Source organism: Sinohyriopsis cumingii, chromosome 3 (assembly GCF_028554795.1).
Source record: "Sinohyriopsis cumingii isolate HCF-2022 chromosome 3, ASM2855479v2, whole genome shotgun sequence".
Lineage (NCBI taxonomy): Eukaryota > Metazoa > Mollusca > Bivalvia > Unionida > Unionidae > Sinohyriopsis > Sinohyriopsis cumingii.
The window spans coordinates 67,649,014-67,655,013 of record NC_142963.1 but is presented as its reverse complement, the minus strand read 5'-3'; positions in this window follow the sequence as shown (position 1 = coordinate 67,655,013).

Here is a 6,000-nt window from a genome sequence, read left to right as displayed (position 1 = left end):
TTGATAGACTTTTTCCAAGGGTCGACTGACGATGTGGTGAGTGGGTAAACGTACAATCTTGTTCGGTTGATAGGTGGTCACTTTAAAGTTTCCATCCTCTCCCGATTGCAAGGCTTTTTTCAATACCCCAATGCTGACCACTCGACTGGTACGATGATTCAGAGTCAGTCCTTTCACTTTGCACGTCGTGTGCACTTCTCCTTGTTTGTCCCGGTATTCGTAGCCGTAATTTTTGGGACCACCACTGACGAAACTTAGAATCTTGTCGTCGGGATGCTCGTCTGTCCAGGCTCCTAAACGGTCTCCTTCGATGTCAGGGTGCTGTTGAATCGGGTGATGGATGTAAATGCAACTGTCCGTGTCAAAGTACAGGACGCGTTCTTCTAACAGTTCTAAAGCTTCGTACAATTTTAAGCGAGCATGAGCTGTCACGTAAGCCGCAATGATGACATTTCCAAAAGGGTCGTCTTGTACAAAATCCAGATCTTCTTCGTAATTGACCAAGATCAAATCCTCTTAAACGACGTCCACGTGTTTCATGTATTTGGTTTTGTCGTGAATCATCTGGAAGTAGCGGGAAGGTTCTTTCAAATATTCCGTCTTGGGTAAACACGGTCGTTGTGCCATTTTACCCCACAAGCAATTTAACATCACTTTGGCAAACGATCGCCTGCCTTCGTTTTTTTCGATGTGGTCTAAAGAGATGCCTTCTTGTGCGTAGTATTTCTCTTTGAATTGTATTTGGTCTTCGGGAGTGTGACACCAGGAAGGATAGCCGCTGGCTTCTTGTTTCAGTTTCAAAAAGGCATCCACGTAGTCGGCGAAAATGCCTTTGTGAGTAGGGATGGTATAGGTTCGTGGGAGGCAAAACTTTACACTTGATCAAGCCTTCGTATTGTCGAATGTTTTACAGGTCGATGTGTTCCGTGAACAATTGCGGGTGCCCTACAGGAAAGCGACAATATTTGCACACGTAGGGATACAGCGAACACACGTCCAAGTATTTGATTTCTTCTCCTTTCTCTTCGTCGGCTTGGTACAGCAAACAGGTGGCATTGGTCCTTCCTCCGTGCAAACTATCCCTCGGGTTCAGCGGGTCCATGAACTGGTAACTTTCCACGAGGCGTTTAAACTCGGGATCGGTTTTCAAACGGTGATCGTACTCGTGTTCCCACATTTCCACCACTTGGTATCCTTGCTGTTCTAACTTTAGGCGTCGCTGACAAGTGTCCTGGTACAAGTCTTCCATGGTTCGTTGCAAAAACTGATTTTTAGTGTCACGGTCAGGGTAACAGATGGGACATCCGTGAAATAAGCAACCGTTAAACTCGTACACGATCTTGGGGTTTTCTAAGTCCCAGCCATCTACCGAATACGTTCCGATGGTCTTTTCGCCTCCTCCGTTGCGGGCATGCTGAATCCATTTGTCTTCCTTGTCGCACAAGTAATGTAACCAACGTAGGGCTTTGACCGAGTATTGACGCTTGACATAGTGGGTCGTTTGAAGACTGATGACAGCCACGGTGTTTTCAGGCATGAATCGTTGGCGGTACACTAAGGAACACGCTTTGGCAATGGTGCAAGCTTCTTTCAAAGGATCGACCCCTCCGTGTTCCATGAACAGTTCTCGAAATTTTCCACAGCAACGTCGTAAAATGTCCACGTCGGAACGACAATACTTTAACATTTCTTCCTGAAAGTCGAAGGGGTCAGAGGCATGAGCCTGGTACCAAGCGTAGAAAGCTTCTCGTTGTTCGGTACGCATGTTGTCGGGGTCGTAATAGTCAGCCTCAGGCAAATGGGGTAGAACGGCGTGTTGATTGGCTTCCGTATTGAAAAAGTGTGGAAAGTACCCTTTAGCCATTTCTGTCATTCCAAACGTTTTAGGCATTCGACTCAAAGGCATGGCCAAGTAACTCATTGAATCTTTAAACTGCACTTGTCCCACTTGCATGAAAATGATTTTGGCTCCGTTCAAAATCACCTTAGGACGTTCGGTGCCATGTTCCGTATAGTACCTCAAAAGAAACTGTCCATCGTATCCGGAGAAATTGTGAGCCATCACCGTGGCATGACGATGACAATCTCCGTAACGTTCGATGTCCTCTTGGCTCCACGTCTTGTCGATGGGGTTTAAGACCCATCGGGCAAAATCGGCTAACGTGTTTGGTCCCCGAAAGATTTTTTCACGCCCTCCGGGAATCTTGCTGCAGTGAGGGCAATGACTGAAGATAGGTTCTTGAATGCACTTCTCGCACGCTCGATGAGCCACGCAGAAATTAGGAATGTGAATGCCGGTCTCTTGCATGCATTCGAAATCGAAAAAGATGAAATTGCCTTTCTTCTTGTGACCGTCCTCTTTCTCTGGTGGGGGTTGGTATTTTTGCACGTAACATTCGTGTTCCAAGTCCACGATGTGGTGACAAATGTGACATTTTTTCTTTCCTCGACATACATGTGCCTTGGCATTGTTGGTAAGTATGCCTTGTCCACACGTAGGGCACAATCTCAGGAGTTGACAAGCACATTTCTTCTGTGAACCTTGTGTTTTCAAATGTTGCTGGTAACAGGCAGGGCTGACAAACGTGCGCAGACAAGTTGAACAAGGCACTGGTTCTTCGCTCAGACAGGGCGGAGAGGCCAAACATCCTGGGCATTTCAATCCACAATGCTTGTGTTGCTCTCGATTGTTATAACCATAATCACATTTCTCACAATAATAACTGTATCCCAGGAATCCGGTGATACTGGTAATGGTATCGAAATGGTCATCGTGATAATAAAGGTGAATGTATTTTCCGTCCTTAAAATCCTGGCCTCGAAACAACAGAGACCCGCGCATTTCTTGAGGGTGCACTTTCAAGGTGTAGCGTGGAGCTAGGGCATCTTGCAATTTTTGCATCTCAGGAATGCCACAGGGTGTGTCTTTGGACAGGCCAGCTTGTTGCAACAGGAGTTCTGCTTCGTTTCGTTGTTTGGCTCGATCGGATCGTTGAATAGTGTTCCAGGTTCTTTTCCATTCTGTCGTGTCGTTCTTGTTGGCATAGGTTCGTCCCACCACGATGGCACGGGCTAAACACATCTGGTCATGAGGATTGTGAATTTGGACAAGACTACGCTTAATGCTGCGAAGGTCGTTCACCAATAACATCTTTTTGCGTCCTGTCCCTTGAGGAAGAGAGACGTGGGCCATTTTCAGTGTGGCTTTACCATCGGTGATGTCAAACTGGTCATTAGATTGTTGTACGTGTTGAATCTTGTCCATGATTTTGGAAGGGGTTAGTTCTGCGGGTCTGCTAAACTCGATCCAAACAGGGGAATTCAAACCGTCGTGATCTATGGATAGTGTCAAGCGATCGTCTTCTTTGGGTTGACATTGTCGCTTGAGTGCGGTGAGCAAAGAATCCCACATCTCGGTGATAAACCCTTCTGCTTTCTCCAAGGGTACGTCGGCCTTGAAATCTTTAAACTTCACCGTGTAGGTGTAAGCCGTGGTTCTAAATTTTCTAGAGGAGCGCTTTTCCGTCTCTCGAATGGAATAGTACTTTTCAGGGTTGACTAAGGGTGGTGAACTTGGTTTAGAGGGTTCGGATTCTGGTTCACTCATGTCCTCTTCAAAATCACTGGTATGAATTTGTGCCAAGATTTCAGCCCTGGTACGAGGCGATAGATCACGTTTCTGCCTCTTACTTTCTTCTTCTTCTTCTTCTTCTTTCTTCTCGAATGAATGGGATCGTTTCATCTTGAGTGCAAAACGTCAAATGACTCAAGTTTAAACACCATAGACTAATTTATAGTCTTGGCAAACCAGCGTATATAAAAACGGTGTGTCTTGTCCTTTCACTATTCATTTCACTCTCAAACCGAGGAGAACGATGGAAGAGACTACCCAGATGGAACGTTTCGTCAGAGCTTTGCGAGGGGTCATTAGAAGATTCTCTTCAGACCAGCCGACGGACTACTCTCCTTCCTTTCGAGATAAGAGTCAGGATACTTGCTATATCTGTCAGAAGAAAGGGCATTGGTCTTCAGAGTGTCCAGACCGTCAAAAAGAAAAAAAACAGGGGCTAAAAAAGACAAAAGTCAAGATACCTGTTATTATTGTAAAGAAAAAGGACATTGGTCTCCAGATTGCCCAAAAAAGAAACAAGAGGAGTCAGAAGAAAAGAAGGATTCTTCAGAAGAAGAGAGGGATTCTTCGGAAGAAGAGAGGGATTCTTCGAAAGAAGAGAGGGATTCTTCAGAGGAAGAAAGAAGACAATTCTATTTAAAAGAAGCAAAGAAACAGGAGAAGAAAAGAAGGGAAGAAAATGAGGAAAAAACGGTGAAGAAATTCAAAAAACAGAGAGACTAAACAAGGAGAAAGAAGAAGCTACACTCACGCACTCATACACAGACACGTACTATAAGGGTAAAATGGGTGGGGTTTATTTTTGAGTTATTGGCAAATTGAAATTGTATTTCTTTTCGAGAAATGTGGGTGGCCCTGAAAAGGGCCTTTTTATTTTGGTGTAGGGGTGAGTTTAACCAATCAACTTTAACTGCCTTAAGCCTTTGCCACGGCCAAGGCCTACTTCTGATGATTGGGTTGAAATCACTAAGGGTGGTACGACAGGCTTAGTCACAGAGTTGGCGTGTTTAGCTCGGGAAGGTCGTATTCTCTTCGGTCGTGATAAAGAAGTCTGATACATTTGTTTCAGACTTCTTAACTCCGCTAAAATGTCCAACAGTACCGTAGCCGTTTGATTTTCACCCTCTTGTTTCTTTGCTGCTACTTCTTCTTGCTGTTGTTGCTGTTGTTTTTTTCTTACCTCTTCTTGTTGCTGTTGCTGCTGCTGTAGGAGAAAAGCTTGTTCCGCTTCCTTTTGTCGTTGCATAAATTTCTCCAATTCTTCTTTCTGTCTCTGTCTAAAATTCTCCACTTGCGGTAATGAAGAAGGTAACGAAGGTTCCGGAACAAATTCTTGCGAGGTAAGAAAATCCACAAAATCCCAATGTACCTCTTCTGAAAGTAAGTCCGGGTTCCCTTGGGCAGTCTCCCCTGCTGGTGCACCCCAATGGATCGTTTTCTGAGTTTCCGTCATGTTGAATCACTGTCGCATAGATTGACTGCACACAAGCGCTAACGAATCTATATAGACCACGTGACGTCACAGACTGCTCTCTTCGGATTGGATGCGAGCTGACTGAATTTTGTAACGCGTGTTCGGATTGGTGAATGAACTCAATCCGTTTCAATCCTTCCTGTACCTATAAATAAGCGCAGTTCACTTCATTGATTCACTTGTTCTCGTCGCTTCAAGATGTGGACCCATGTGCAATCTTCTACGCTTGTGTCTTCCATGATATTCCGGACGGACATGCTCATGTATGTCCGATCCAAGTGGACCGTTGTCCACAGGACAAACACCAGCCTGTGGATACGTAGGATCTACGTTGAAAGACAAGGATGCCTGAAAAGAGTGCTGATTTACGGACCAACAGTGAGACGTAGCCTAAGGACAAGAAGAAGACCAATGCGGTACCATTTATGTTAATGAATACATTAACATAAACCCAAAGGCCCTTTTCAGGGCTAGCCATATTTCTCGAAAAGAGATAGCCTTTCCATTGCCTACCCCTTTTTTAAAAAAAAAATTAAAAAAAAAAATCCCATATTCAATTCCCCTTTGTCCCTAAACAACCCCCAAACTCTATTCCCATGTTAAATTCCCCTTGTACGTATATCGGCCCACAATTTTTTCCCATGTTAATTCCCCTTGTACGTATATTAACCCACGATTTTTCGCCATGTTAAATTTCCATTGTACGTATATTCACCCAGGGGTCTCCGTAATGCTAATTTCCATTGTACGTATAGTGCCCCACTTAACTACTTATTATTATATGTTTTTCTATCTTATAGGTGTTGTCTAATGTTGTAAAGCGCTTAGAGCTTCTAATGATTAGGCGCTATACAAAGTCCTCATTATTATTATTATATAGCATGATGTAACACCC